Source organism: Cydia strobilella, chromosome 3, assembly GCF_947568885.1.
Source record: "Cydia strobilella chromosome 3, ilCydStro3.1, whole genome shotgun sequence".
Classification (NCBI taxonomy): domain Eukaryota; kingdom Metazoa; phylum Arthropoda; class Insecta; order Lepidoptera; family Tortricidae; genus Cydia; species Cydia strobilella.
Genome location: NC_086043.1, coordinates 11,155,420 through 11,167,720, shown reverse-complemented (window position 1 = coordinate 11,167,720; position 12,301 = coordinate 11,155,420). Strand labels below are relative to the sequence as shown.

Here is a 12,301-nt window from a genome sequence, read left to right as displayed (position 1 = left end):
AAGTTTAGGAAAGAACATTTGTAAGTTACCTCAGCCTTAATCACAATTTAACGTACAGTTAACTAACTGTAGTACGTGGTCCCACATGAATTCTGTAGATGGCACTGTATACATTGTTTACATAGATGGCGCCGCTGAGGTATGTTTAGTTTAAGTTTGCCTGGCGCCGAGCTCTGCGTGTTTTCGAGAGATTTACCACCCGACTTCGGTTTATCACGGGCAACTTTTAGTAACGCTGTACATTGCGGCATCTATTATATTACCAGCAGTAACGTTACACGCTGAGCGAGTAATGTAAGATGGTTGAGGGTTTTGTAATGTTATACACAAGATGTTTGTGTTGCGTAGTGAGCTGGTGGAGTTGAGAACGCGGGACCGACACCGGGCCGCCGGTGGCAGTAGATACGTGTTCCCCGCGGTGACAGGTGGCCCGCGGCCCTCACGCAAGTAACTCGCGTTCGCGAAACCTTCCCTTTTGTTTATAACACTTGTTGTGCTCCCGGTTCGGTGACAACCAGCGGGAGAGTTTCCTAAAGTTCGTGTTGAAACTTGAAAATGTGAACTTTCAGTGTCGTGAAGTGTTTGGGTTAACTAAACGGCGCGATAAGTCATGTTAACAAGTAGGATTAAAGTGAGATTATTAACATAACTTTAAAGATTTTGATTGACATAGTTCCAGCATGGACTTTGCTGGTGTAATCGAGTCGAGTTCTCAACAAATTTAGTCACCGTAAGTAAATTTAAAAGTTTGTTCCCACGTTTTTTTGTAGGTAGTCAAGATGGAGCATAATTTGTGTGTGAACCGGAGCGTGATGAATAGGAAGTTCTCATGAAGTATATGATAGTGATGGAACTGTGTTGTAGAACATAAAGCACTAGAGTGAGGCCATGGTCGAGTTGAATGGCCGGCGCCGCGGGCCTCGGACGTCGCCGTGCATACCCAACCACCCGGCCGCTCGCGGTCGCGGTCGCACGTTCATACCGAGCCGTAATAATGTGATAGGTATTATTGTTTTTTACGGATCTAGTCACAACATAACATCTTATACCATTTTATCGCGACCATTGAAATGCTTATTAGAATGAAAAAAGAAATTAAGTATGTACGGCTAAAATCATCTCTAATAGGTATGCTATGAGGTTGATCTGCTGGTTGCATAGAGCTATAATGTTTGAGGACAAAAAAACTGTTTACCGTAAAATGGGGTGAGTAGGGTTCGAGGGGAGAGTTGGGTTATGAATGGAGAGAGAAGGGGTGAAAGGGGGTGAGATGGGATTTTAAGGCTACTGCTACAAAAATAATGTATTCCATTTTAAAATGGAGCTATAGTAATACTCATAAAAAAATCGATACAACAATCTTCCAAAATCACCTTTGTATGAAAACCCATCTCACCCCAATTACGAGGGACTACGGGGTGAGGTGGGATTTCCTGTTTATCGTCAAAGTTATGAAATGAAACTACCCAAAATAAAATAAAAACTAAAATACAAACGTCCGGAACACTTATTATATACACCATTCAGTTTACATATGTAAAAATAAAATGTTATTTGAATACAGTTGCTCAAAAAGTGCTACTTTACATAGCTGTTTAGCGTGCGGAAAGTTGGTTTTCGCGAACTAGTACTTTTCACTTTTCCAAAATTTTTTATTTATTTATACTCGTACTTGTTCCAGTTCATGACTACTTATTAATGAGTGTTAGTATTAGTTTCCTTTAAACGTCGTAATTAACATAAAAACCCGTTAATGTAAGAATACGAAAAATAAACCTATTTCATATTTTATTACTTACCTCTTCATCATTATAACACGTTTATTTTTAATATTGAATATTGAAAAACCGTTCTTAATAAGTTGTCTGAATGGAATAGAATTTGGAAGGTCTACCTTCCAAACCCCTACCTCTAGGTAGGAATAGCTGCAGAAACGCCTGACAAAGAAGAGGCGTTTTTTCTTACTGCAAGCTTAAGTTTCCAAAGTTATTCCTTACTTGTTGTTTTTATTATTTTTTCGCAACTGTATTAAAAAACGTCGTTCGATACACGTGCGGAAATGTCATTCTTCACTCGTCCTGAGTCTTGCCACTCGCCTACGGCTCGTGGTAAGATATCTGAGTGCTCGTGATGTAATGACATACTTTCCGCACTAGCATCGAAATGTACTATTGTTCTCGATACAAGCTGTCAGTCTCCTCTCAACCTTTTTACAGAAAGTATTTTCAAAACTCACTTATAAACATCTTCGTTCTCGGTACAGTTTCAACAGTTTTTAAACCCCCCCTTAAAAGACGGATTAAAACAAAACGCTGACATTGCATATCTTGTTTTCTAACGGTGTAACTTTCTCCTGTTTCAACGTACTGTTTCAGGTCCCTCAAGAATTATTTGATTCCCATACAAACTTTCAACAGTTTCAACTCGTAGCTTTTTAACCCCATTAGGGGCTAAATATTGAAAAGCACTGATATTACTTTTCTTGCTTTCTAATATTGTGTCTTTCAACGAGTTTGAAGTCCCTTAGCTACCTACTCAAATCGTTCCCGTTACAAACTTTCAACCTCATTTAAACCCCCCCATTTTAAGGGAAGAATTTTTAAAAACGCTAAAATTACTTTTCTTGTGTTGTAATATTGTGTCTTCCTACGAAGTTTCAAATCCCTCACACACAAAAGTTTTCGTTCCCGGTACAGACTTTCGACCCCTTTTTCAGCACCTTAGGGGACGAATTTTCAAAAACGCTGAAATCAGTTTTCTTGTATTTTTTAAAAATATCTTTTAAAATAAGTACTTAATAGGCAGTTGAAAATAAATCTTGAACCCCATACAAACTTTCATCCCCTTCTTAATCCCCTTAGGGGTTGAATTTCTCAAAATCGCTTCGTATTTCTTGTACACAATATAGATGAAACTTGATGTGCAAATTTCAATTTTTGCTTTGGTACTTTCGGCTCGGCGTTGATGAATCAGTCAGTCAGGACATACGCTAAAATTATATATTTAGATAGATTCTAGTTGAAAATTTAATTGCTTAATTGTTATTTTACGTTTATTTGTATGAGATTGTTCTATATGATAGGTAAATTAATTTATTAATGTCAATTATTTGTACCTAACTGAACTAAAAAGAGGAGCAGTTGTACCCAGTTTCCTCAAATTACCCGTGTTTTATTTTATAACTATAAATATTGCATAAGTCATCATGATTAGTAATCAAAGATTAGTAGTCGATGCACATAAGTAAACACATTTTTTACGAGGCTGAACCATCAAACAAGTAGGTAGGTAAGGCAATGTTTCTCGAGAAGCGCTTTCTTACATTAAGATGGGGAAAAACCAATATGGTAACGCTTTCTTTTGCACTATGTGGGTAATGAAGCAGCAATTCAACCAGTTCTGCAATAAGAACCCTGCTCGGCTAAAGGCAGGCTTTTCATTCAAGCGTAAATGATTTCTTGCTTAAACTTGTTGTGCTATCCAGTTTGTAAGATCAAAAATAAACTTTAAAAATCCGTATAAGCACTAGTAATTTACTCAATGACTATTACCGCGTTTAATTTCGCCGCTAGGGGCGCTAGTGTAGATGGAGGTCTTTTAAAATGTCAAATGCATAGTAGTAGTAGTAGTAGTAAATCACTTTATTGTACAAAACAAAAATTGTTAACATGAAATTCATATAAATTTAGGTACAAAGAATTTAAGTAGAAGTTTTGGGGGTTTCAAGCTTTTTTATCGGGAATTTTCACTCCTTATTCATAATTGTGGTATATCTCTGTCCATCTTTGATTAATCATGGTAAACTATAGATATAGCTCAATAAATGTTAGTGGTTTAAAAAAAGTGCCGATTAAAATATATGCAATATTAAACAGGTTGAAAAAAATGGCACATTTAGACCTTTGTGTATAATATAAAAATGAGCATAGAAAAATTTTGAGATCTGTTCTTCTGGACCTACATCTACAGTGGCGCCAACTAGTGGGCACAAAAACGATAGCCCTCATTGCAAAGATGTTGCAGTGCCAAAATTCTATTCGATGAAAACTCCTGGTTGATGCGTGCGGTGACCACAGGACTGGCAGTTTTACTCTGGCCAAGCGGCTAAGCCTGGCTTTTCAAAAAGGAAACCCCGTCAGCCTGCTCGGCACCATCATTTACGAAGGAGACCTGGGGAGCATTTTTTATTTGTAGATAATTATTATTTAAGTTTAATATTTTTAATTTGTATATAACTTCAGTTATTGTTTGTTTTGTTTTTCCTTGTTGTAATTAATAAATTACATATATATAATACGAAATAACAATGTACATATATTTGAAGTTAGTAATAGTGGTAATATAATAGTATTAATAGTATTTAGGTTAGGTACACCCACTTCATTCACGACAAAAAGGTATAGCTAATAGGTACAAATTCTATATAAAATAAATAAAGGGTCATTACAATTTTGAACCGAACTTAATTTCACGTTCTATAGGCAAAATGGCTTGTAAGAAAAAATGCTTCTCGTCTATGCGTGTAGTTGCGTACAGAACGAATGTTAACTAGAATAGCAATGAATAAAAAAAATATATAGATCCGAGATATTTCCTGACTTTTTGAACTAAAACATCTTTCTTGTCGTTCTTTCCTTACCTATATCGAATCATGATCATAACTAACGGAGATCTGCCAGAATAAGATGATATCACAGTGTTCCGACGTAACTGTCTATAAATAATAAGTTCCTACGCGGGTGAAGACGGTCTCCGGGGGGCTGCCATCTTTCTTCTTTTCGATCTGGAGCTGTCAGTGATAACGAGCTCCATTTCATTTGTTAGCCAGCTTCCTTTGGAACTAATGTCTTTTACCATAATTATTTGCTATCACGATTTCCGGAGGCTGTTTGATTCAAGACGTCGCCTAATATTTAAAATGTTTGAGCAACAGCATGTACAGCTGCATAATTTGATTTATCTCTGAGAACAAAAATAGCAGATTAAGTATTTTTTATGAAAACAAACTAAATGATTTTGTTCAATAATACAGTAAGTAAACACGTTGCAAGATGTTTTGACTTGCCTGAAAGGTTTCAAAGGATTACTCTGTGATCATAATATTTCGCGTAATGTTAAAATACCTACTTTTAATCTAATTAATAGAGTTGCGTGGGAATTATTGTGGGTCTAAAAAGAGTGAGAATGAGTCACAGCTAGCACATGTTTTCATTTGAAAGTCGGCAGTCGGGATACGGCCGGCGAAGTCTTGGGGAAGGGGTCAAGTGCCCTCTTGTCCTCGATAGGGATTTGTAAAATCACGATTCGCGTTAGCACTACCCACTCCTGAGGTTCATTCCGTCAATAGAAGGGTGTATATTGACTCGGTAGATAGATTGCACGGTATATAACTATTAAATGTAAGCATAAGCAAAGATATATATAACTCCGTAATAGATGGATACAGTCTAAGGAAAAAACGTGCCTCGAAAATCAAGAAAATTTGATTCTCGATCAGATGGCGCCACTACCTTTGGCCTACTCTCGTATAGATGGCGTTGACGGTTTCGTTTGTTATTTAACAATTTTAACGCATATCAGTGAAAGAACATTGGTCAAAATCATATAAAAATAATTAATGCAGTAAAAAAAATCATTTATCCATATACATATATACATAAATACATTTTTTGATATTTTTAGTTTTAATCGTGTGTCGATAGATGACAGTGAATTTACTGTGGCTACAAAATTTACTATGACAGTACCGCTCTATCCTATTAGCTCTTTGGCATAAACAGTTTCATTATGAACTGAAAAATCGGAACAGAATGTTCACTCGCTAGCTCGGTATGCATAAGTAACAGTTTCATATTGTAAAAATCGGAACAGAAAGTTCACTCGCTAGCTCGCCTGAAACCTAACTATTTAGGAAGTACAAGTACGTATACTCGAACAAAATAAATGCTTTTTAGATTTTTTTTATTTTTTTTTTATTTTGATACTGTGTAAAATCCGAAGTGAGTCAGGCTTGATGTAATAATTAAGTTTAGTGAGTTTGTAGGCAGCCTTTAATTTGCATCAAAAAGAGAAACGTCTACCTATGGTCTCAAATATAATTCACGTTCAATTATTAGCGGTGTGTAATGAAGCCCCTGGAATAAAGCCTGGAACCAAAAATATTGTATCAGATCCACATATGTATGCTTAAAATATTCTTGTTCATGTAAGTTACTTGAATTTAAAGAAATATTAACATGTTACTGCATTGTTAAATCCTATGAAGTAATTATTTGGTGGAGGATTTGGGATACATATATTTTACAATAATCAATTTTTATGTTTATCTCAAGATACTTAGGTACGAAATAGAAACATGAAGAGTCACAGCGCCAAGGTCATTGACAAAGCTTAATCAAGGACAAATGCCAAGAAAAAATTACTCGGAAACTAGACTATATTTGCGAGGGCAGACTAAGCAAAACCGTAACCGTAATATTATACAGACATTCCTACGCAAATTGGCTAAGTCCCACGGTAAGCTCAAGAAGGCTTGTTCTGGGTACTCAGACAACGATATATATAATATACAAATACTTAAATACATACATAGAAAACATCCATGACTCAGGAACAAATATCTGTGCTTATCACAGAAATAAATGCCCTTAACGGGATTCGGACCCAGGACCATCGGCTTCATAGGCACTACCCACTAGGCCAGACCGGTCGTAAAAGGTTAAAGTTGACTAGATAGAAAAAAAAATGAAAACATGTCTAATTTACCAATATCGTTACCCTGCATACAATAGCAGTATAATTTTAGTATAAAATAGATAGTGATATAGCCGTTGGGATTTAAGTAACAAAATTTTAATCAGAAGTATCTATATGGTTCCGTACCCAATGGGTAAAAACGGGACCCTATTACCTACTAAGACTCCGCTGTCCGTCCGTCTGTCTGTCCGTCTGTCACCAGGCTGTATCTCATGCGCCGTGATAGCTAGACAGTTGAAATTTTCACAGATGATGTGTATTTCTGTTGCCGCTATAACAACAAATACATACTAGTTAAAAACAGAATAAAATTAATATTTAAGTGGGGCGGCTCCCATACAAAAAACGTGATTTTATTGCCGTTTTTTACGTAATGGCACGGAACCCTTCGTGCGCGAGTCCGATTCGCACAGGGCCGGTTATTTTTTTTTCAGTTATTGAGGTAACACGTTAAAAGCCACGTAATCGCCAAATCTTTCGTCGCAACTATCGGGCGGCGTGCCATATCTATTGTTCCTTTCTAATTTCCTAGCTTTATGTCCCCCTCTTAAGCGGCTGGGGCAAAGCATATTGCTTGTAGAATTGAGGTTGTGAAGTTATTAAGATCGAAAGATTCATCGATATAAACTAAATATATATATGTAAATATTTTAATGTGGTTAGTTTTTGCAATGTCGCATATTATTATTTCAGACGACCGCATGTATAAAACGTGTCCAATCAAAACAGACACATTCAACGCTAATCAAATGACAGAAGTGGTCACGTTTTTGCTTGTAAATTTTAGCACAAATTAATCGAATGAAGGTTTCCGTGATCAAACGGAATCTATGTGATCCAAATCTGTATGCATGGAGTATTCAATATGAATGTGCGCGGACGGCGGGCGCGCTGACCGGCAGGCGCGGGCAGCGGGCAGCGGGCAGTGGCCGGTTGACAATAGGAGCCTTTGTTGCACAATACCCATTTCCGATTACCAGATTCACCAGATTGAATTGAACGCCGTCACTGCGGCTGTGCCACCGGTCGTTCAATTGAAATGATTTTCGCATCATATGGCTCACATACTCTGATGCTCATGAAATCACAAGCGAAACAGATAAATCTCAGATTCATGGTTTTCATGTAGTGGTGTTTTGTACAACCGGTTTATTGGGAATATACCGTTTTAACTCTTCAATATTTCGTGTTTTTAATGAACTCAACAACATAATTAGTACCTAAATACATAAGGATAATACCTAGATGGAGTTAATAATATTTAAATATCAACATCTTAGCTTGCTACGTAAAATAAATATTGAAATAATCCTTACATTTCTGGATTTACAGGGAGTATTATTAGATATATGCCGGTTCAGTATTTATATATAAACCGATTTAGCCAACGTTTGCTATTTTCCACCGCTTTGAACTCGGAATTTATACAAGCAAGCATCAAACGCGTTTCCCATCAAAGCTGTTACCGTTTCAAGATTGTTTCTGTTCTCATTAAAGGCAGAACTATCGTCTGTCGCTATCGGAACATTGTTACGGTCGTGTGTCGTGTTACGCCGCATTTTTCTTCTGTTTATCTTCCTTTGTCGCGTCGCAACAATCTCACGTTACGAGCATCGGCTCCGACATCGTGTTTGCAATATGTTGCCTATTCTTTGTAATCATTTTCATCGGATATTCATAGTAAAAAAAAAAAGAGTTGGACACCATATATCGCCACTGAATTAATCTTTATCAATACCTTATAGGATGACTCACGTTAGACCGGGCCGTGACCGGGCCGGAGCTTCCGGCGCTTCGTTTTCTATAAAAAGCATCACGTGATCACCTGTCATGTCATAGAAAAGTAAGCGCCGGAAGCTCCGACAGTTAGGAGTCCAATGTTCAATGAAGACTTTTTGAATGCTTCCTTCAACTTCAACACGCCACAGCAACAGATTACGAGTATTGCGTTGCGACAGATCTTCCACACTTCCCAAGTTCTATCTTCTTGGAGGTCCTAAAACTTTCTATATGTATATTGTCTTACCTACAATGCTATTGAAAATAAAGTCAACATCTCCCTTTGTGTCAATAGACTCTAATTCAATGTGACTTAAAGTTAAATAAGTTTGCAGACAAACACTCAAATTGATAAAATAAGTTCTCTACTAATTCCTGTAAACGACTGGGCGAGGCATAATTGAATGGTGGCTAGCTGTCACGCTCTGCAACGTGCAACTAAGTCCCAAAGCTTAACTACAGTTTTGCGTTTCCCAACTTGTCATACTTATGTCGTCATAATAACGAATATATAATATAGGTAGGTACATGTTAGTTCAAGTTTGGCTTAGCACACGTCTTGTTTAGGTCGCAATAGAACTGTGTTGAAAGAATAAGGCCACTATTCAATATCGTTAAGCGAGCTCATACGATAAGCAGACTTAGTGTCAAAATAAACGATGTTAAAATGCTGATATTGAAAAATAACGACTTTTATTTCTTACTTGCCAGTTTTCTAACTTCTATTTAATTCTAAAACGGAGCCCGAGTCGCGCCTGAGGTTTTCTTATTATTTCATTAAATTTAACCTTTTTGGTATGCGGGTGAGGGAGGACATTAATTAACAACTTCCATAATTGTTTCGAAATTAATATTTTCCAGTCGCCACTCAGGCATTATGATTAGGTCAGGTATTTTGTTATTTGTTTTGTTTGTTTACCTCTTTATTAACATTCTCTAATTATTAAATTTTACTGTTGCATATTATAACGTAGGTCACTTTTGGACCTCGGGTCATATTAAACTGATCAATAAACAATATAAATAATGTCACCGTAATAACCAATTTTATGAAATTGCCTATGGCAAATAGCGCTGTCTGGCTTTACGTTTAAATGCCCGGGCATTAAACACAACAAACGTTTACCATTAAAAGATAATGAGCAAAAATTAATTCACTGCAAGCGAAATGTCGAATGCACTAGGATTAAATTTAGCGAGATCATGCTTGAGGGGCTCGCGGCGTGCGGAACGCCGGCTCGTTGTAGCGAAAATTTAGACGAATTTGCAACGATTGCGTTTCATTAAGAGGCGTTTTAGTGCAGAGGCGCTTTGTGAGGCGGTACGAGTGCGGTGCAAAACAAAGTTTAGAGGGTTCTTCGTTAGTTGCTCACTCGCAAGCACAGATTACCATGCAAAGACACCACATTATAAAGCGTTTACGAAGACTTGAGCGGTTATCAAACATATGGTTGTTAAAACTCCGCGATCTGCACATACAAGATACGTCATATGAATACAGTTGAATTTCGTCGTGCTTTCATATGTACTTTATAAGTCAGGGAGCACTAATGACGCGTCACTACAAGTGAGAATCGTGTAATATACTCCGTATTGCAGGTAAGTAATCTGTGTTCGCAGGTAGAGCCGCGGTGAATATATTAATCGCGAATGTACGAACTTTATTCTTACGCAAAGGTAACTTTATACTCCGCAATGCTTGTTACTGTGAGCTCCGCGGAGCTCAGTGCTGAATAGAATTGTGTGCCTACCTACCCCTGTAACGCTAGGAAAGACCTGCATTCTGTTTTGTAAACGTAATCGGAAAAGCTTTGCGAAGACTGCTGACTTTGATGGAGAACGAATGGCCGAATTTAATAACCTTAATTTAATAGGGGAAAATTTAACCTTTGACTGAGCAAAATATGTAACATTTCCTTCCATTCATATTACTTTTTCTTTAAAAAAATCCGTTATAGTAATTCACAATATCTGTTATTGCCGTCTGTCCATATAATTAGCTTTATTAAATACATAGGTAATACAAGTATTTTTTAGAAGTTAAGGTGCAACTCAAGCTAGATACGAGTATGTAGTTGGCTAAGGCACACTAATCTTCATACGAATTGACACAAAGGAAGGATGAAGAGACAGTGTTAGGCACGCTTCCATGCCTTCTCATCTTCATATTCACTAGCAAACGGTATTATAAAGGCGCCCCGGGTGAAGCCACAAGCATTACTATTAATATTCCATTTAGCCGCGCCGACTAGCTCAGCAAAATCTGAGCACAGAGAATCCTTACGTGATAACAGCAACTTTTTAATTAACGCTGATTTAAAGCCACAAAAACTTAACGAGCAGTCCCTTCCGCAAATCCGCATCCTTCCTTTGGCTTCCGAACGCCGAGCCAGCGAAAACTTGGAGAAAGCAACTGACACCCATTTTGAAGTCAGATTTCATAAAGCGTTTGTGAAACACATCCCTATTGTATATACCTATATAGCGGTTGACCTTTTTATTTGATAGACGGCCCAACAATACACCTACAAGCAATTAGCTCGGGTTCCAGCATAATGACAATATAATTATCGGGGTCCATAATGAATAATACGAATCTAGCATTATCCCGGGCGAGTTAAAAAATGTTAAACTGTGGGCGTGTCCGGAGGTGTATGGAGCTGAGCCGGTGAGTCCGACAGCGCGCTGCTGATTGCCGCGGAGCGAGACCGCCGCGGGCTACCTGATGTAATTTTGTGAGCCAACAAATTACTCATAATAATAATGTGCCTACTAATTTTAAAAAGCAGACTTTAAATCCTCCTTCTCGGGTTGAAAGCAAGCTACAGATTATGTGTGACTCAGCGTCGATCTTGCATTAGGCGTCTTTCGGTCCCGCTTGTAATTTAGTAAAATCGTGCTCAAAGCTCCGCCTACTTTGATCCAAAGTTTTAAAAATATTATCCTTCATCGGGCGCCGACGTAATAAATGCGCGAACTAATACTAAAATAAATACTTTAGTGATGTACCGACTATGGTTTTGGCCGACTAGCCGACTAATCGGCGCTCGAATGGCCGATTAGTCGGCGACTAGTCGGCTAGCGATCCGATTAGCAGTACACCTTTCCAGGGGTTAGTTTCCCGTACGTAGTGACTAGTGAAGAGCCTTTCCCCAGCGGACATGGGCTCTACGAAAAGTGTGCTCCGCCATTACGCATAACATTTATAATTCCTCTGCGGATTATCTCATTAATTCGTTCTCGCAGGGAACTCAACTTCTCTCTACTATATAGCCCTTTGTGCGTACTTGTTTTCAGAAATCCATGATTTTTCAGGTCCAAGCAGCTTAATTAAAAACAACTCAAACAATAAAAATAAATATAACAATTACCTTCTGTAATATACAGAAATTAATAGATTTTTATACAAGATATATACAGTGGTACTACGTAAACGAAATTAATAACTAGCTTAAATCTAAAATAGGCCCTTGAGGCATTGTACCAAGGAAATTCTGTAATATTAATATTGTAATTGTAACAAACGACAAAAAAATTATACGGACTGCGACGACATACATGACTTTAATATGATAGTATGGATATAGACAATAGTTGTAGTATGATGCAATAATAGATAGGTATTAATTTTCGAGTAAAAAACGTATAACACATATGCGAAATATTGGCTGTTTATTACGTTTATGGCCTGGTTTACTGCTACAAATAATAGGCCGACTAATCGGCCTTTTTTGCCGACTAGTTGCCGACTAATCGCCGACTACAA

The 12,301-nt window shown here is 37.5% G+C and overlaps 1 protein-coding gene across 2 annotated transcripts in view; it reads left to right on the top strand.

The window, feature by feature from the left end:
* The first annotated feature begins 391 nt into the window (after positions 1–391).
* The window catches only part of LOC134755838 (band 4.1-like protein 4), a 79,572-nt gene continuing 67,662 nt past the window's right edge, over positions 392–12,301 (top strand). The window contains exon 1 of one of the 2 annotated variants that reach the window (XM_063692455.1): positions 392–730. The gene's annotated coding sequence lies outside the window, so the exon portion shown is untranslated. The remainder of the gene's footprint in view (positions 731–12,301) is intronic. The other variant, XM_063692456.1, reaches the window with a different exon arrangement.